Source organism: Euprymna scolopes, chromosome 22 (assembly GCF_053919585.1).
Source record: "Euprymna scolopes isolate OS-2025 chromosome 22, ASM5391958v1, whole genome shotgun sequence".
Taxonomy (NCBI): Eukaryota; Metazoa; Mollusca; class Cephalopoda; order Sepiida; family Sepiolidae; genus Euprymna; species Euprymna scolopes.
The window spans coordinates 88,145,863-88,168,788 of record NC_136503.1 but is presented as its reverse complement, the minus strand read 5'-3'; positions in this window follow the sequence as shown (position 1 = coordinate 88,168,788).

The following is a 22,926-nucleotide window of genomic DNA, read 5'->3' as shown; positions in this document are numbered from 1 at the left end:
AATACATTATAATATTACATGATCAAATATTTCTTTTCAGTAAACGTTTTAAAGAATTAATGATGAGGCTTCTTTTATATAAAATGATGTATCTTTACAACCAACCCTCAGGCTTTACAAAATTAGAGTTTTCTTCAGACTTAATGCTCTGCTTGGAACCATGTAATTGCATTATAATATATGATGAATATGTTTTCCTTCAGACAGTGGTGAGGCAAAGCACTTTGAAACTGAGGGCATTTTTTAAACTCGACAATTAGAACAAAATTATCGCTAAGCTCCATGTCACAGTACTTTACCTAACTAATTCATGTGCTTTAAAATCTTGCACATTAAACACATCGAAATGTGAGACAAATAAGTAATAGCGGCCACGAAATATATCAAACAAGCAGACTTGGCCAAATGGATATTTAAAATGCAGAATTAAATATATGCGTACAAATGCAGACAGAAACATGCGCGCATAAAAACATATGCCTCCATACAGATAAACAAAATTAACAAATATATATACATATATATTCATCCACATACATATATATGCACGTACATGCAAATACGCACACACACACACATATATACATATATATGTATATATATATATATATCTGTGTGCGTGTGTGTGCTCATGAATGATAAACTATATATGAACGTTAAAAGTTACTCCAAAAAAGAATGAAAAAAAGAAGACTAGGAAAAGAATGAAGAGAAAACTTTTATATTTTGCCGTTCTTTTAAAAAGCACAATAATCTGTTATATTTAGGATAAGTGCCTTAACATGAAATATAATATAAAAAAAACCTATATAAATGAACAGATTTGAGATTTCTAAACAATGATAATTGATATACATATACGTGCACACACGCATACATACACGTATATATATATATATTTATATATATATGTCATTTTAAACTAATATACAGTAATATACCGCCTCTACCTCTATACACACACATATATACACACACACATATATATATAGTATCTGTATTTTTATGTAATTGTGTATACGTGTGCATGAGCCCGTGCGTGTGTATGTACTTGTATGTATATGTCTGTGTATGTGTATGTGTACATCTATTTCTTACTGGACATCTGTATATCCACGTATATGTATATGGATTGGTGTGTGTACGTATATGTTTATATATGTGTGAGCATGTATTTATATCTATCTACTACCCCCACACACACAATACAACCTAATATATTTTAACCTTCAAAACTGAAATATTGTCATTACCCACCTTCCTCCCTATTATCTCCTACCCCAAAACCCTCCTCCTTTTTCTTTCTCTCCCTTATTTTTTTTATATTTTTCTCGTATTCCTTCTAAAAATAATTCTTCCCAATACTACCCAACCATTTCTGTAAGGCCTGACGAGGCTGTTAGATCGTAAACACAGTCAAACCTCCGAAACATACGTAACAATATATATATATATACATATGTATATACATAACTACTTCATTTACTCACATAAAATATATATACGAAAGTATAGATTTATGCGTAAACTTTAAGTATTTGCTTCAAAAGTGCTCAATACGTAGGTAGAGCTAGTTAGTAATTTATAAAATATATATGGCGACTAAGCTACACTGAATATTCGGCGTTTCATCCACTCTAGCATTCGCCAGGCTTATGCGCGAATTCTGTGGTTGTTTCTCGTTTTTATATTGTCCTCTTCTGTTGAAGATTTTAGTTAGCCAATCAGCTTTACATGTATCCACCTATCAGCCAATGGGAATGCGTTTTATCGAATAAAGGATATGTTTTAGAACTAGGTTAGTGGTTTAAGGCAGACCTTTTCCTTTTTATATATATATATATATATATATATATATATAACTATACATATGTGTACACCCATATATGCACATGTATATACATATATATATACATACATATATGTGTGTGATCGTGTATGTATATTCATGTTTATTTAATTTATTTATTTGTTTATTTCTTATTGTTTTTGTTAGTTTTATAGCTATTTTGTATCGCTATCCTAGAGTAAGTTTTATTTTGTGAACACAGTTATTTGCTATTTCTCTTCTACAGTTTAATAGATTTTGGGGTTCTTTAAAGTACAGAATAGCACATTTTTCATGAAGGCATAATTTACATGGGTTATCTAAATGCCTACACGTGGTAGCTTGTCTTATTATTTTCCATTCGACTACCGGCGAATGTCCCCTTTCTTTGAGTTCCTAGTATTTATTCGCTAGTGTTGTTTTTATACGGTGTTTTTTATTGTTGAATGTACTTTTGTGGTCATAGTATCGGGGTTTGAAACCTAAGGAAGTCATGCCTATGTAATATTTCTTGTTATTTGGGTTTTCTTTCGCAAATATTGTTGCCTGATAAACTATGCTTTTTGTTGGACATTAATTTTGAACTGGGCAAAGTGTGCGGTGTCTCCAGTAATTTACAGTTGCATTTATCTTGTCCGTTATTAGTATTTTTTATTTATGGTATGGTTGTTCTTGTCCGGGTATTTACACATATGTATATATATATATATATATATATATATATATATATATATATATATATATATAAAGGAAAAGGTCTGCCTAAAACCACTAACCTAGTTCTAAAACAGATCCTTTGTTCGATAAAACGCATTCCCATTGGCTGATAGGAAGGGTCGCTGGATACTGGTAAAGCTGATTGGATAACTAAAATCCTCAACCGAAGAGAACCATATAAAAACGAGAAACAACCACAGAATTCGCGCATAAGCCTGACGAATCCTAGAGTGGATGAAACGCCGAATATTCAGTGTAGCTTAGTCGCCATATATATTTTATAAATTACTATATATATATATATATATATATATATATATATATATACATATATATATATATATACATATATATGGCAAGTCATTAGGTGTGACAACCGAAGCAGCAAAATTGAAGCTGGCCCACAAGACATTATATATATAAAAATGTAAGCAAGTTTGATCATAATTTATTGATTCGGAAATAGATGTACTTTGTTACCAAGTTTCATAGAACTCTAACTATGGAATGATATCATAATCTTTAAAACGCCTGCAAATGTTCATCTAATTCCCTTCCATAGGGCAAATGATATTAGCATTTCAATATATTTGGCTACCATACACCCCATACACACACACGCGCGCGCACACACACACACACACACACACAAACACACATATATATATATATATATTTTGCAAGGAAGCCTTTCATATATATATATATATAACTATGTAAATTTGTTTTGTTTTTTGTGTATGGATATATTAAAAACCTATTTATATTTACAAAATTTTTTTTTGCATCTTTTGGAGTCATCACCGTATTATTATTATTATTATTATTATTATTATTATTATTATTATTAGTAGTAGTAGTAGTAGTAGTAGTTGTAGTAGTTGTAGTAGTAGTAATCATAATATTATTAAAAAATAAAAATGCAAAATCTGAATTAACCAAAATCTCATATTTAAGTCTATATTACGACCGGGCAATGTCGGGCGGCATGCTAGTATATATTAGTTGCTTGGCGGCAACAGAAGGGGCAAAACGTAAGCTGGCCTCATAAAACAAAAGATATGGGGATTTAAATATTCAAATTGGCTACGAGTGTTGTGTAGCAGGGGTTCCATGTTTAAAGATGACGCGGGCTGTTCATATTGAGCACATATATTACGGGGCTCATGTAATACATACATAGCGATAGTGATGATGAGGGGGAAAACATTTATACAGTTCTGGGATGCTTTGGACTTCATATATATACTGAATGGAGATTTATACAAGTTCTTAACACAGAGGAGAGGAGTCATTTATAGACAGTTCTTGTGATAGAGGAGATGAGACACATAACTTAGAAGAGTTTACAATGTTCATTATAATTGATGATAAAACACAATTACTTTTCCTTCAGGATGAAGGATGACGCAAAACAACAGTACCAAAACATAATGATGACCTCTTTATTCATCTGATCGACCGGTCGAATGACGTCAGGAATTAAAATTCGGATCTATTTGATTAATATTCTACCCTTCGCCTCTAAGGGAACTCTCCTCTGAATATGTCAACTCCTTGCTGATCAACTCTCTGACTCTCTTGCTGACGTACATGCCCTCTTGCTCTCTTCTGCTGACTGACTAAAATCCAAACGCATTATATGAGGAAATTTATTTTTCTATGACGTCAGACGTGTCTTTTTCAAACGTGACCAGTTTACATATATTTGTCCAACACACTTTTGACAACAAAAGAATCCTCAGTTCTATTTAACGTATTTTAAACAATATAATTTTATGGTTGTCTTTCATTCTTTTAGCAGACATTGTTAATATCCAGATTTCTACAAGAATTAACAATAGACTATATTTCTGACATTCCATTTCTTAACTTTGCCTACAGGGTTCGATTCTAGGCTTACCCTGATCTCATTTTCACTTGTCTAATATTGTTCTTATTTAAGGGGAAGTGGACATGTAATACACCATGTAATATATATATATATATATATATATATATATACACATATATATATATATATATATATATATATATATATATATATATACATTGATCAGAATTTGACAAAGGTAGGTTGGTTGATAAGCTAATAAACTGAATTGTGTAGTGGGATATGTGACGTTTGCCTTAAATGTCGCACATTATTGTTTACACAAGTGGGAGATTAATATTCTCTATTAATTTAACGTAAATGGACATCAACTTTAGGGCTTCATTGGCTATAAAGTGAGTGTTGATTTTGCGTTAAATTAACATAGAAAAGTTATCTCCTACATTTTAAAACTATAATTTATTTAGATTGAAAATGAACTTACTCGTGTCCAGGGATTTAAAAAGTTGCTTTCGTTTTCAGCACCCTCGAAAACCTATAATAGTAGTAATTTTAAAGGATGTTTTGTGGGTGGATAACTACTGCACGTTTAACTATATTGTATCATAGTCATTCGTTTTCCTAGTTTTGCATATGAAATACAAATGTAAAATGTATTTATGTACGAAAACAAAAGATAGAATATATAACATATCAGAAATATTTGGAATCATGCCTCCCCTTGCTGTTATTTCAGATCATTTGAAACGATAGTAGCAAGTTTTAGTCCCCCCTTTATCAAGGCCAGTGGTAAAGAAAGTAGTCAACCACCTCAGCAGAAACAACCTTCTTAGTGACATCCAATATGGTTTCCGCTCTGCAATATCTACAGCAGATGTGCTAACGATTATACAACATAGGATTAGTGGATTTCTTCACAAAGGTTTCCTTTCTAGGGCAATTGCTCTTGACATATCGAAGGTCTTCGATAAGGTATGACATAAGGGCCTACTTCACAAGATTTCCAGCTACAGTATTGCTGGAAATGTTTTCTCTATCATTAAATCATTTCTCTCTGATAGGTTCATAAGAGTAGTGGTTGATGGGCAGCATTCAGAGGCCCACTGTATTTATGCTGGAGTCCCCCAGGGGTCCATCCTGGACCCAACTCTCTTCCTGATCTACATCAATGATCTACCAAAGCACATACTTAAATCATTCGTTGACATCTATGCTGATGACACGACCATCTACGGCAACACAATTTGGTGTGCCGTAAATGACAAAGTTTTCTCTGATTCTCTCTCCTTTGATCTTGAGCACGTGCCACAATGGGGGAAGAGGTGGCTGGTCACTTTTAATTCATCCAAAACAAGCTTCTATCTTTACACCATCAACGTTCTGATCCCCATCTGGCATCAATTGAAATGGATGGCTCTCGTCTTTGGGAGACTCCATGTTTTGTCAAGCTTCTGGGTTTGACCTTTACTCCTGATCTGAAATGGAACACGTACATCAAATCTGTTGCCAGGGACGCTGGGAAAATGATGGGATCTTTCTACCACTCCAGAAAATATACACTACTGATGCAATTCTCTATCTGTATAAAAGGCAAGCACGTCCAAGGATGGAATACTGCTGCCACATGTGGGCAGGAGCTGCTAAAAATAGCCTATCCTGCTTTGACAGAGTACAAAATAGACTTCGTGGCTTAGTGAGGGATGCCCTTTTCTCTTTCCTGCAACCTCTCTCTCACAGAAGAGACGTTGCGAGCCTGTTTTTGTTTTATCGTTATTTCCATGGCAGGTGCTCGTCTGAGCTCCAATCCCTCGTCCCCCCTCGCCAATCTTTCAAGAGAAACACCCGTCTGGCTGTAACTACTGTCAATAATTTTCCCCACTCTTTATCTGTGCCTTAATCCAAACGTAGATTCCATGAGCAAAGCTTCTTTCTTAAAACTGCACGCCAGTGGAACTCTCTGCCGCTTGCCTGTTTCCCACCTGACTACAACTTGGACGTCTTCAAGTCCAACATAAACAAACTCTTGACAAACCGCCCCCTTAAGTAAGACACTCTATCTAACCACCCAATACTAATAATTACTACAATACTATCTCATTGATTATGTACACGCAATAACCCTTATCCCTAAGTGGCCTTCGGGCCTTGATAAGTCGTGAACCCCATGTAAAAAAAAAACAAAAACTCTGGCCTTTATGGACGGGAGACAAAAACTTGCTGCTATGAATTTTACAGTCTATATAGGTTATTAAATAGTTGAGGTATTCATAATCGTACCATGAGATGAGATATAATGTATGAAAAATGAGAGGAGATATAATGTATGAAAAATATTTGAGTTCAAGTTTCATCTTGCTGTTATTTTATATCATTTCATCTTGCTGTTATTTTATATCATTTGAAAGCATAGCAGCAAGTTTTACTCTCGCCTCTATCCCTCCAACAAGGACAGAGGTTTTGGGGATAAATATCAACGCCAATGGATTACGATTATGGAAGGAAGAAAGCGCATGTGTGTATAAGTGTATGAGTGTGTGTGAGAGAGAGAGAGCGATAGAGGTAGAAAGAGAGGAAGAAAGAGAGGGAGTGTGTGTACGCGTGTGTGTATGTTTGTACGCCCACTTGTGCGTATATATATATGTTCAGCGGGGGTTGGTGTTATGGAAAAACCTCTCTGAAAGGTAAATGTCCTGTTTAAACGAACACATAACTCCATATAAATAAGGGTACGGCAATTAACGGTAATAAATATATAATGAAATAAAGCGTGAATATATTAATTTAAATAGAATTTAGGATGAAATTAAAATAAAAAGTAAAGATAAAATATAAAATATAAATATTAAAAAATATAAATAAATAATAATAAGTAAAACTTTAATAGAATTATTAACGCTCGTTCAGCATTTTTTCTGTTTGTTCACTTCGCATCGTTATCAGTTTACAATTGTCGCTGATGAATTTACGCTGACTGTTTCCAACCTCTTATTGTTGATTCGGTGTAATGAAATCAATGGCACGACTTTGAAATATGTATATGTAGTGTCGTAATAAATATTGTATCTTCAGCTCTCACATCCACGATCGAGAATTTTATTGGATTTTTCAACACCTCCTGACACGCTATATATATATATATATATATATATATATATATATATATATATATATGTGTGTGTGTGTGTGTGTGTGTGTGTGTGTGTGTGTGTGTGTGTGTGCGTGTATACCATATGTATATATATGTATTTATATAGATATATATATATATATATACATATATAAATGCATTTATATATATATATTTGGTAAGGTGATTGATAATTTATAATTCAAAACTAAAATTAAGAATCCGTTTCATAAGAAGGAGCACAACAAAGCCAATAAATTGTACGATCGTTTCTGAAACGATGTTTTTTATTTTGACAGTTAAGGCCAATAATTTTAGCATATATTTTTTTTTAAACAGTCTCCTTATCAGCAAAATATTGTGTGTTTTTTTAAAATAAAGACACCATAAATACACCTAGCATTTAAGTAGTGCAGCTGAATCTGGAAAACATTAAAATATAAGGAAAAATAGTAAATTAATCATGTAGAGGAGTTAAGTAATATTGGTTTATAATAAAAGTTAGAATAAAATTACATAGCTGTGTTTAGAGTAAACGTTAGAATAAAATTACAAAGCTGGGTTTTGATTATGTATAATGTTATAATAAGATGCTATTAAGAGGATTTCAACAAATATATATGTATATATATATATATATATATATATATATATATATATATATACCTTAAAATGGTTCATCCTTTGAAAACCGTAATAATCCTCAGAGCAATTCATTTAGATGGTGTCTGTATCTTATAATGCTCTAACTGCTTCATTTCAAATTGAAACGCCAAAAGGGAAGTTCTTAACGGGTAGCTGATTTCATCATCGCTTAATTTAGGTTTAAATAAAAATATAAATATACAAATTGAAGGGAGATAATATTGTTTTGTCTTGTAATAGGGTCAAAGGGGGATAATTCGTCCTTATGCTGTTTTTCATACAGTATAAGATAATTTTATTGAGTAAATATAGTAATATTATAATTGTTTGATCTATTTATTTGTTTAATTAATTAATTTATTTGTTGGAATTAGTAAAATTAGTAACCTACAAGGCTTAAATTTGAATAGAGGTTTTACTAAGATACAGAATAATTGTAACTTAGTTAATAATAAAGATGATCCACATCTTATTCTATTACAAAATCTAGGATATATTTTTAACAAGAAAGGTCTTTATGAGCTATGGTGGTTTATATTTGTAAAATTTAAACCAGTGTTTATGAATGCATGACGATAGTAGTTCTTCCCTTGAATTTAATAGGATGGTATTGTTTTTACTATCGTCATATTGACAAATATTGAGGGTTTCAAATCTGTAAAGTACAGGATCTGTTTCCCGAGGTATACGATTTATATGATCCTACTATGTTCCATTTTAGATTGAAGGAGATATTATTATCATTGGGTTGCCAAATATGTTTAGATAGTCTAGTTCTTGAGGGAGGGTTTTTTAAAAGAGTGCTTAGGGGTTGAAATTCTATGTTTGATAAGACCATATGTGGAGCCGCGGAAGATTACGTTTTGTATAATGTATTTATATTCAGTTCGATTAGTGTAGCAGAAGCAGCAATAACTAAAATGAGGGGAAAAAGAGCTTACCTCGGGTATGTCTGTTGTGTCACCAGTTGGGGGGAAAAAGAGAATTCCAAGATGGCGTCCGGGGGTTTTTATTAGCATTTACCCCATGCAACTCTCGGAAAATCACGTTTCTGTCTCATGTGATTATGCAAATGGATAATTCCCGGCCACTATAAAAGCAGGAGGCTAGAGACGAGTCGGCAGTGTCCTGCAAACTGTATGCGGGTATTTCTGGCGATTGGAGTGTCTTCTTTTACCACGGTTATCACGGACAGGAATTCCCTCTCTTCTTGAGGTGGGCGATATTGACTATTTTGAAGTTGTACTGTTGCTGACAGAACATTTATTTATTTTTTTTTTTTTGCCTACTACATTTTTATTTCAAGCTATTTCGGCCCGAATATGGCGAAGGTGCGGATAAGCAGTGATATTATCAAGCCGTTCTCTGGCGAGGGAGACGTTGTAGCGTGGCTGAAAAAAGTGAGACTTGTCGCACAACTTCAGCAGGTGGATGACGTAGCGAGTCTGCTACCTTTATACCTGGAAGGCGATGCACTGGCCCTCTACATGGAAATGGAGGAGGACGATCAAAAGAAAATAGACCAGATTGAGGCTCGATTAAAGGAGGCATTTACTGATGACGCGTTTGCAGCATATAGAAAAATAACTATGGTTAGATGGGCTGGTGAACGTGTGGATGTGTACGCCAACAAAATCAGGCAGTTGGTTGGATTGGCCGGATTCACAGGAGAAAGCTCAGAGAGACTCACAAAATTAATTTTTGTCACTGGATTCCCTGACACCATCTCAATTGCTCTTCAACAGGTGCCGAACATCAAAGCCCTGACCATGGGGGAGCTAATGTCGAGAGCGAGAATTTTGACGACGACTGGCGAAAAAATCAGGATGTGGTTGCGGCCACACGCTCACCCAACAACAGGGCCCAGAATAATCCTGTTAATTTGACCTGTTTCAAATGCAATGTTAAAGGCCACCTTGCAAGGGACTGTCGAAACCGTGGAACACGGTGTTACCGTTGCGGTGAGAGTGGACACTGGGCTCGGAACTGCTCGGGAAACGAGCAAGGGGAGGACGCATAAGCGCCAGTCTCCTTCCCAACCAAGATGTGAACACGACGCTCCCGGTGATAAGCATCCATGTTGACGGGACGCGATGTTTGGCGCTTATTGATACAGGATGCTCCAGGACAATTTTACATGCAGACCGGTGCCAGTCTTGGAGAAAAACAAACGTAAATGTCAACACAATTGGTGGAATGTCCCATGCGTGCTGCGGTGTTGGAACGGTCTCTGTATCCACTGATGAAGGTGTGTCTGCCAGAGTCGATGTGTTGGTGGTGCATGGCAAGCCACTGGGATTTGACTTGCTTCTAGGGATCGACACCATAAAAGCTCTAGGGGGTGTTGTTGTCAAGCCTACAGGATCAGTGCGGCTGGGCGCCAGGAACAGTATTAAATGCGCAGCCATTTCTATCGATGAACCAGATTTCACTGCTACCTTTGACCATCAAAACCGAACGTGGACCGCATCGTGGAAATGGTCTGTGGACCACCCCCCTGAAAGGCTGCATAATCGAGTGTCAGAGTACCCAGTGCCAGCAGAAATTCGTGAAGAATACACGCAGGAGCTCCACACCTGGATAGATAATGGTTGGCTCGTGCCATACCCAGAGGATAAATTGGGACCCCCCAAAGGTCTAATTCCCCTGATGGCTGTGATACAGCAGAACAAAGCCAAAGTGCGCCCGGTAATGGACTACCGGGAGCTAAATCATTACGTAGACGCATTTACGGCCAACGCAGATGTTTGTGCGGCTAAGCTGCGTGAGTGGAGACAAAAAGGTGCTAACGTGTCTCTACTGGACCTCAGAAGAGCATACCTACAAGTCCGGGTCCATGAGACACTGTGGCCATACCAGACTGTGGAAATCGATGGGAAAAAATACTGTCTTACCCGTCTGGGGTTTGGTTTGAATGTGGCTCCCTTGATAATGAGAGCAATTGTCAGCAAAGTACTATCTCAGGAAGAAGTTATAAGCCGCGCAGCATCTGCTTACATTGATGACATTTTTGTCAATGAAGACGTGGTGCCCGCGACCCGTGTGAAAGAACACCTCGCGCAGTTCGGGTTGGAGTGCAAGAACCCGGAGCAGTTGAAGGACGGTGCACGGGTGCTGGGATTGGCAGTCAGGATGGAACGCAATGAACTGCGGTGGAAGCGAGGAAATGCAATTCCGGAGGCTCCCAGTATTGTTACGCGACGAACAATCTTTTCCCTGTGTGGTCGACTTGTCGGGCACTTTCCGGTGTGCGGTTGGCTTCGTGTGGCTTGCGGAATACTCAGAAGGAGAGTAAGTTCGGTAACGAAGGGCTGGGATGATGAAGCAAGGGACGCCGTACTACATCGTATGATGTTCGAAACCTTAAAATCTGCACAGCAGAACGATCCGGCACAGGGAAATTGGTGTGTGGACGGCAAAGAGCTGAATGTATGGGTCGATGCTAGCTCCCTAGCAATTGGGGCAGCCTTGGAGATGTGTGAAACTGTGCTGGAAGATGCATGTTGGCTGCGACCTGAAGATGACTCTCAACATATCAACTTGGCTGAACTGGATGCCGTATTGAAAGGCATCAATTTGGCTCTCCAGTGGCAGAGCAAGGTGCTACACATAAAGACAGATTCTGTTTGCGTATACCATTGGGTCTCAGACACGCTAACTGGAAAGGCGCGAGTACGCACCAAAGCAGCAAGCGAGATGCTTATTAGGAGGCGATTAAGCACTCTTAAGGAGCTCGTGAAAGAGTACGGGCTGACAGTGAATGTGACGCTGGTTCCATCAGCACGAAACATTGCTGACCGACTGACACGAGTGCCACAGCGGTGGTTTGAGGCAATGAAAAAGAAAAACGGTCTTGCCCCAGTGATAGGCGCGGTCCACACAGACGAGCTGGATGAGAGTCAAATCATGGCTATTCACAAAGATAGTGGACATCCGGGGGTGCGACGCACTACCTACTTTGTCAGGAGAAGATGTCCAACCACGACAAAAGCAACTGTCAGAACGGTCATACAGAAATGCGAGGAATGTCAGTCCATTGACCCAGCGCCAGTCAGGTGGGAAAAGGGAAAGCTGGAAGTTAACGAGAATTGGCAGAGAATTGGAATGGATATCACGCATTATGGCACCTTCCATTTTTTAACTTTAACAGACTGTGGTCCATCGTGTTTCTCCATTTGGAGGAAATTGGCAAGGCAGGACTCGGCAAGCGTGATTCATCAGTTGGAGGCAGTGTTCCTCGAGCGTGGCGCGCCGCATGAACTCCTTTTAGACAATGACAATGACACAGCTTTCTGCAGCAATATGTTCCAAGCATTTGCATGTAAATGGGGAGTTCACTTGCGATTCCGCTGTGCATACGCTCCAGCCGGGAATGGCATAGCGGAGCGATGTCATCGTACAGTGAAACGAATAGCGGCTAGAATGTGTTGTCCCATACAGGAGGCTGTCTACTGGTATAACATCACACCAAGAGACGACACATCTCCCTCCACTGCGCCTGCCAATAGGATTTATCAATATGAAGTTCGAGTAAAGGAGACCAATCTCGCAACTGCGTCCCCAGGTCCCAAGAACAGCTTTTACCAGGTTGGAGATCGCGTATGGGTCAGAAGACCGCAAAATCGATGTACCACGAGGTTCGGCAAGGGTGAGGTGACCAAGGTGATCAGCCCTCAGTCAATTTTGGTGAACGGTGTGCCTCGTCACGTGAAGGATTTGCGCCCTCGCCATTATGTTGTTACATCGGAGGAAGAGGGAGACTCAGACAGTATGATGTCTTCTGAAAAGACAGAGAGTATGATGCAGGACGACGAAGAGGATTTTGAGCCATATAATGTACATACTGAAGAAGCGGAGGAAGTACCACCCGTCTTGCCTCTACGAAGGAGTACCCGACAGAAACGAATACTGCCCCCCTACCCTGATTGTGAAACACCGCCTATGGAGCAGACTGGTGGCAATAATGGCGATGAGGAGGATGGCAGGGAGGAAGTTGTTCCTCCGGTTCTTCGGAGAAGTACCAGACAGAGACGACTGCCCCCCTGCCCCATTTGTGATCATGAGATCAGGGGGGAGTGTAGCAGAAGCAGCAATAACTAAAATGAGGGGAAAAAGAGCTTACCTCGGGTATGTCTGTTGTGTCACCAGTTGGGGGGAAAAAGAGAATTCCAAGATGGCGTCCGGGGGTTTTTATTAGCATTTACCCCATGCAACTCTCGGAAAATCACGTTTCTGTCTCATGTGATTATGCAAATGGATAATTCCCGGCCACTATAAAAGCAGGAGGCTAGAGACGAGTCGGCAGTGTCCTGCAAACTGTGTGTGTGGGTATTTCTGGCGATTGGAGTGTGTCTTCTTTTACCACGGTTATCACGGACAGGAATTCCCTCTCTTCTGGAGGTGGGCGATATTGACTATTTTGAAGTTGTACTGTTGCTGACAGAACATTTATTTATTTTTATTTTTTTGCCTACTACATTTTTGTTTCAATTAGGGGCGGCATTGGTTTGAACTTTGTTGGATTGTATTTTATTGGTAGATTGGTTGTTTGATCGTGGGGTCGAGCTATGGTTGTCATTAACATCATTTAAATTTGGGGTTTGTGATACCGTGCAGCTATTTCCGAAACGATCGTACAATTTATTGGCATTGTTATGCTCCTTCTTATGAAACGGATTTTTAATTTTTAATTTTAATTTTTAATTACAAATTATCAATCACCTTACCTAATATAAAAGTAGCTCTAGGATATTTGCCTATTGAACTTTGATACACCGGCTTTACAAAATGCATCATTATTATTTTCCTGTATTTTAATTTAATTAGTATTCTTGCTATAACATAAAAATACACTCTGCTCTTTAGAAAATTACTCTAACCCCCTTTAAATATATATATATATATATATATATATATATATATATATATATATATATATACCACTTTTCTGACAATTTAATAAGGCCTGAATCTCAGCGAATATTGATCAAAATTAAATAAATGAAAGCTGGTTGGAAAGGTGATGCCCTGATTACTATATGACCGTTGCCTCCAATGTGATCATTAAGGTGCTCATTCATCATCTAGAAATTATTTTTGGCACTTCTTACAGCCACTAACGGTTCAATCCTAGTCATTTTTCTCGCTTTGCATATGAATTACAAAATATATATTTTCCTTAACCTCTGGCCTTGATGGAAACTTGTGCTATTGTTTTTATGATCTGAAATAACAGCAAAGGTAGACTTGATTCGAAATATTTCTTATATGTGTTATCTACCTCTTTGATTTTAATACATAAAGTAAATTCTACAGTTTATTAAGATTATTTGACACTGGAGATATCCATAATCGTACCAGTATTTCCAGAAAAGGGGAGATATAACATATGAGGAATATTTGCAATCAACTCTTCCATAGCTGTTATATAAATCATTTGAAACCATAGCAAAAAAGCAACAAATTTTAGTTTTTAATCCACTAAGATCAAAGGGTTTGGGTATATATATATATATATATATATATATATATATATATATATATATATATATATATATATATATATATATATATATATATATAAACATATAAGCGAGATAAGACACAGATTACAATCCGATGAACAATTCGATGAAAAATCCAAAATATTTTGCTACCCAAACCATTGATTTTTTAGGTTTTGATTTTGCTAACTGCATTTAATTTCCTCTGATAATATGAGTCATTGTTGAAAATCTATGGATTAAGGAAATTAATATAACTCCTTCTATATGTTCCTTTTGGCAAAAAATAAATTCTTAACTCGAATATATGTGTCTATATTTTGATTTTGATTTTCAGAATTTAAATTGAACCACTAAACTTATATATTGGTCTATTCTTAAATATTGAGCTTTTTCTTATTTGCTAGGATCACCCTGAAAGAATTACCTCTTAAGCTGTGTCTTATCTCGCTTATCTAGAAGCTCCTGATCGAGCTTTTCTATCCTTATCAAAAATGTTTGACAAAGAATATATACCCCTCTCTGAAAAAAAAATCCCAATTCCCTCTAATTCATCCTTCATCCACAAGCTTTCACATGCTATCAATGAATTCCTCATTAATATTAGATGGAAGGCATATCATTTTGATATGCGCTCCAACAAACAATATAAAAGCAAAACACAAATCCCACACTTTAGAAATGATCTCCCAATTAATTCCAATAGAGAACTAAAACAAATCGAAAGCGCAGTCGCTAATTTCTATGGGCGTAAAGCAGTCTCCAGCCCCAAAATTTTACCCCTACTTAGAAGAGTTTGAATAACTTATGCTGGACCTAGTTAAGAAGATTACATTAAAATTTACACACGATTTACACAACCACAAGTAAAATAAACAAATTTACACAGAAAGTTAAGAAAACCCCCAAACCTGTTTGTACTTGCAGGTAAAACAAAAAACACTACAAGATGGATTACGCCACCTTTAAGAAGCTGATTTATAAAGAATTGAATAAATCCCATAAAACTGTTCATAAAAATTAATTAAACATGATAAATATAGATGCCATACTCAAACAAATGAACCTCCACAATTTCACCGAAATCGTTACCCCGGGAACCCCAAGATTTACATTGAAGGACCATAAACGAAATTTCCAAGACAACCTCTCATTAAGATTAATCATCCCCTCAAGCTCTGATTTAGGACTAGTTAGTAAGAAAATCTTAGACGGGATTATACCGCAGGTAAAAAAAAAGTAAAATTCCCCTTTTGGCAATGCTTCCAAACTGTCCTCAAATGGTTCCTTTAGCTCAAAGATAAAAAAGACTCAACTTTATAACTTTCGATATATGTAATTATTTCCAATTTATATCCCCAATACTTCTTTAATAAACCCTGATTTTTGCTAAGAAAAAATTCCAATATAACAGATTTAGAAAGGAAGCTAATCCCCCTGACTAGGCGTTGTCTGATTGACTTTGATGGAAAGTAGTGGACCAGGAAAGATACCCATTTAATTTTGACATTTTAATGGGTGAGACCTACTCTGCACCAGTTACCGATTTGGTTGGTCTTTACTTGTTAAGGGAGCTTAGCTTAGAATTTAAACATCTACAGAGAGACCTATATAGAGATGATGCGCTCTTCATCGCAAAAGACAGACCCAGACAATACAATGACACCGTAAAAAATTACATGAGTTATTTAAAAACTATTGCCTTTCAATTGAAGTTGATCCTAATAAGAACACATCCAACTTCTTAGATATCTCCTTAAATCTAAATTCCCTTACCCTAAGCCCAATTTGAGCATTTTCTATGTGCATAAGCAATCGAATTATCGCAGATCTATTATCAACTCTATAGTACTGTCTCAAATAAAATATCAGGCCTATCAGCTGACAAGAAAGCATTTATTCAAGTAGCAACTTTTTATAATAATGCCTTACACAACTCAGGATACAATGATAGGATAGAATACATAGGAAACAAACTAGAAAACAACAGGAATAAATCTATAATCACGCATAGAAAAATAATATTCGTAATTCCTCGAACAAGCATAACGCTAATCCAGAGCACACAAATTCTAAGACTAAATCCAGTAGCAATCAAAATAAAAAGAATAGAAATAAATTAAGGCGAAAAAACCCATATGGTTCAACCCACCATACAGCTCCAACGTAAACACTAACATACCAAGCGAATTCTTTAAAATAGTTTAACACTTCGTTCAACAACCCTATAGATACAGCATTATATTAAATAAAAACTCAATAAAAATAACTATCTCCATTATGACTAACCTGGCCAAACGATAATAACATCAAATAACTCTAAAATAAGAAAAGACCAGAACCCCCGCAGATCCCACCCACATAAAATTGTAATTTCCTAAACAAACAATCTTGCCCCTTAAGAAATAATTGCCTGCACAAGGACATTATATACTCATGAACAGTCACCGAACTCCCAACTACAACAGCAAATATAAGTGATAGAACACTCAACAACCACACTCAAAATATATTAACTTCAGAACTAGAGAGCTCCAATGACTCCCACCATGCTACCCCATAAATGAGACACAAGGTAACACTCAAGTTACATATGAACCTGCTTCTGAAAACCAATCAAACACAATTATCCCTTTCCACTCTACAATTTATCTCACACCCATAGTAGAAACTCCAACAGTTTAAGCACCATTAATGCAAATGTAAAATCCCACACGAATATCGGCGCAAAGGCAAATCTAATTAAACTGCTTATTTCCAACCATGTAAGGTCCTTTAATAATGAAAATCCAAAGGGCAATAAAGGCACCTCCCTAACAACTCTGATTGAAATCCTCCAACGTAGGAAAATCCCGTACTCGCTAAAATGGGATATACTGAAAAAATCCAACTCATACACCCCTAAATCCAAAATCTGCAACCTCTGCACTTCAGAAGCAATTGCAATAATAACGTACCCTAAAGCCACAATAAACGTCAAAAATGAGCTTATTTCTTTACGCAAGCACAGGAAAAAATTAAAGTATAGCCAGCTCAAAATCACTTAAGCCCCCATACCTGACCTAGCTATGGCAATATGCCCTTATATGTATACACATGGGTTTACATATCTATGAGTGTGTATGTATGCATACATGGATGGGTGGATGATGTATGTGTACATGCATCTCTGTATCTGTGTTAATGTATACGTATGTGTATATGTGTACTTATGTATGTGTATGTGCGAGTTTGTGTATGCATATGTCTGTATATATATATATATATATATATATATATATATATATATGAAATTGCTTCCAATTATTTAATTTCCTTATGTATGTGTGTGTACATATGTGTTCACGCATATGAGTATGCGTTCTGTGTGTGTACATAGGAGTATGTACTGGAGTATGTATGCTTGTGTATGTACATGTATGTGTATGTATATATATGTATATATATATTTGTATATGTGTATGTATGTGTATGGACAATTTACGGAGTTACACACATTTGCCGTAATTTAGTACGCTCCAGCTATCTGCATCTCCTCGGACCATCTGTATTCGCAGACAAATGTTGATTACCCCCTTCTAGAATGGAATTATCAAACCCGATCAATTGGTGATGAATTTATATGTTTAATGGAGGTACAGGCTAGTTGTAATGTTATATGGATATACATTGTTATGCGCGCCTTTATCTCCGTATGGACATATCAATCATGGGGACATGCTTATTTGTTGTATGTATACGCTGGTATGCATTTGCGAGTGTGACGTGCATGTATACACAGTTTTACGAGGATGTTCGGCCGTATACATGGGCGCTGATGTACACTGGAGAACGCGCGCACGTTGGAGCATTCGGATGTATTTGTAGTTTCCGATGTATGTGCATTTATTCACATGTGTGCAGGCGTGTATGTTTTGTGTCTTGTGATATGTATATATGTAATTGAGTATACATGTGTATGAATATACGTGTATATATTAGTGTATATGTGTGTATGCATGCTATAGATGGATATATATGTGTTGTGAATGCTATATTTATATATATATATATACATATATATATATACGTATATATGTGTATGTGTGAGTGTCTATATGCTTGTATCTGCGCTTAGCTCTATATTTGGCAGATAGATATACAGTTTATTATATAAATAGTTAGATTCAACCATGTTTGGACAACCTCACACTCATCCCCACATACGCATTAATGCCCCCCAGTATAAGAATAGCTAAATAACTACAGTATATAAAACATCTACTCAAACATCGATTCCAACCCAACAAACAGCAAAACCTATTTATCCATAGATCGCCTCCAAACAGAAATATATACATTTTAAATAAACTTAATTAAACCAGATCACACTACGATGACAATCGTAATGAACAAACTGTATCTCAGTAAGTTACTTTTAAATATACCCTCATAATTAAAAACACACAATCTTTAACTCACTTAAATAAATAATCCCCCTAGCATTTTAAAACTTTAGGCCATGACTCGTCCCCATTTCCACCTCACCTACTCACCCACCTACACATCAAAAACAGCACAACTACCCCATCTCATACACACTCCCATCCAAAAATCACAAGAATATACATTTCCCATTTGAACCTAAAATTAAGAAGTTTACACCTTTTACTGAATAGTAACATACAATTCCTTCCCCCCTCCGAAGAAATTCCACTAAGCACATGGCTCCTCGCCCAAATCACTTCTCTCCCTTTTCTCCTTACCCCCTCTACCTCAACCCCATCCTCTTCGTTCATCTAAAAGGTTTCCCTCTCCCCTTCTTAACAAGAAAGCTGACTGGGAGTTCACCAAGTATCAATCTCATATTAGAACCTATTCATCCAACATATCACTTCTAAAAATCATCTCTCGGAATATTTTGCTACCCAAACCATTGATTTTCTAGGTCCATTGTACCATAGACATGGATATATAATTCCATCACCTACGGTAATATATGCAATGGATTAGTATATCCATCCAATATCTATATTGTGCAAATACCTAAAAAGAATTTGGATTTCATATAATAAAACGCATTCAACACACCAACGAATACGGCCGCCCCGTATAGCTTTCGGAAAACTTATAAGAAGCAACCCCGATTTTTTATTATATGGGATTACTGCTTTCTCCCGTCGACCAATATTCTGCCTACTTGGGAATAAAACCCCGGAGTACATTATACTCCTTCCGATAATGGATGCACAGGTTGTATGAAATTCACTTTTCCAATAATTATTTTCATATAACTATCATTCACCACCCAAAAAACTATTTTCAATATTTGTGCTTAAAAGCGCCTTTTCACAGCTGAACATTTTGCTAACTGCATTTCATTTCCTCTGATGACACGAACCATTATTGAAAATCCACGGATTAAGAAAATTAATATAGCTCCTTCTATATATTCCTTTTGGCAAAAAATGAATTATTAACTCGAATATATGTGTCTATATTTTGATTTTCAGAATTTAAATGTAACCAATAAACTATATATATATGGGGATGCATATGTACATATATATATATATATATATATATATATATATATATATATATATATATATATAATGTATATGTATAGATATATGTATATATATGCATATATATGTATAGTATATGTATATATATATATATATTGAGAGAGAGAGACAATATAATATTGCATTTTTTTTGTTTAATACTACAAGACTTAAACTGAGAAATATACACACGGCTTTTAATAACCGAGCTATTAATACTTGTATTTTATTTTAATTATATTTAAGTATGATGAATAATATTTTATTAGAGAAAATATTAAACCTAAGTAAGCAATACAATCTAGATTTTTTATGAGATAAATATATTGCAGGGATATAAATGATCTTCTACACAAAAACATGTTGAAATAAGAAAATGTAAATTATTTATAATACTAGTTTATTGCTGATTCAAAAAAGTTTATGAAATTATACAAAAACGTTATTGAAATTATAATATACAAATATTTTATAAATACGTCACAATGAAAGCACACAATGTACAGTTTTATATTTTACCTCAACTTTTCTACAATTCATCCATTCGCATTTTGCTCTTTCATTCTACATTGTAAAAACAAGTCGGCTGTATGCGTTGTCTATGTCTTCTTTCTGCGTTCAGTATATCTGTTCTATTGTGGCGAATACGTTCCATTCAAGCCAAACATTTCCCAATTTCCATTCATGAATGTATGATAAGCCGAACAGGCTGACGACTAAACAGTTTTGCTCTTCGAGTCGACTTACTGGCTCATTGCTTGGGAAAATGAGCGGAAAATGCCATCTCAAATGACAATGTTGGTTCGGTTTCGTTATAGTGAGGAGGTCGTCACGAATAATTACGATTATGCACGGATTCCCGGTAGACAAAATATACGAGCTAGACAAGTAAGCAAAAAGATAATTACATCCTGGTGCTACTTTATTTACACTTTTCATGCTGTGAAATCAGAACAATTATATTGTTATTACAGGATGAAATCGATTATATCTTATGGTTGTGATATGCGTTATATTTTTGCTTTCCGTTATAACAAACTTTATCTTTCTATCTATCTATCTATCTATCCATTTATTTGCTAAAAGAAACATCTTGTACTATATATATATATATATATATATATATATATATATATATATATAGTGGATACTAGAAAGCTGATTGGCTAACTAAAATCTCAATAGAAGATGCGTATATAAAAACGACAAACAACCACAAAATTCGCGCATAAGCCTGAAGAGTGCAAGAGTGGATGAAACGCGGAATATTCAGTGTAGCTTAATCACCATATATATTTCATAACTTATTAACTACCTCTACCTACGTATTAAGCATTTTTGAAGTAAATACTTAGAAACAGTCTGTCTTTACACATTAACACATGAGGTACTATTTATAACCCTTTTAATTTCTGTGCAAGAATTAAAACGGTTCTTTAATGAAATTGTTATATCGTGGGATTCGTTGGATCAATATAACATAAAATATCTTACCGCATGGAGTTCAACCTTCACGTTGGGTAGGTAGCAGCTCATGAGGAAAGAAACACAACACTTATCGACAAATAAGGAAACATTCCACTGTTACATAACGATATACGTTTATAAAGAGACACATAAACCACACGTAACTACAATTCACACATAATAGATGGTAGTTAAAAGTTCAAATATGATAAATGGATAAAGGGGAATGATGTTCATCTCGCCATTTTCAAAGTCACTCTTTTCCCTCCACTTCCAGTCGTTGATCTCGGAAGAAATTGCGAAAAATTAAAGTTTAGGACTACAAAAGGAGGCGAATTTGACTAAAGAAGCAAAGAGTTACTCCCCTTTACATTATAGATTTGTTCAATCCCAACAGAAATACTTGCATTATTCGATCTTCTCTTGCCAAGGTTTTGTGAGGGCTGCCGGTTTTAAAAGCACTAACTATTTTGCTAGTATCATTGTAGGATTAACCAACCCTGCGTACAACACTCTTGAAACGTGTTTCTTTCTCTGAAATCTCTCTAAGTGTGTGCTTTTCCTTGTGTAGCTTCACATAGAAATAAAGTTTTTGGCGTTTCGCCATTGTGCCGGCTAATGCAACGTTTACAAATGACGAAGTAAGACTTATCCTTTAGAGGATATCAAAAAGTTGAATATAGAATACTTTTTACATTGTTTTTCTCAATTTTTCCCTAACTTTGGATGTTCCTATTTTTGAAAATAAAGAAATTTTATAATTATTTTTCTATCTTTCAAATGATTCAAATTTTAGTATGTTATTATGGATCATAACGATTACCAGTTGTCAAAATTTCAGCTTTTCACAGTTGTTATTTCTAACAAATAGTAGGTTTGGAAATGTTGTCCTTTAGTTTTGGACGCTACTGTATACACATATATATATATATATATATGTTCTATCGCTTTTTATATATTATAAAGTTGCGATTTAAAAATTAAAAAAATATATCCATACGACTTCGGTGCATTAGCTTGAATCTTAACAAACAAACAAAAAACTTATGAAAAATTCTTGATAAAATTATTTATAAAAAATATAGATGACTCAAGTGCCATCAGCTATAATCGAAACAGAAACCTTGGTAGAATTATTTATGACAAGAAATGGAAGTACATAACAATTAAACGACCCGGATGTAAGCGTGACATAGAAAATAACACACACGCTATCGTATTAATACATTGATTCATTGGATTAGTTATGATGTTTTCCG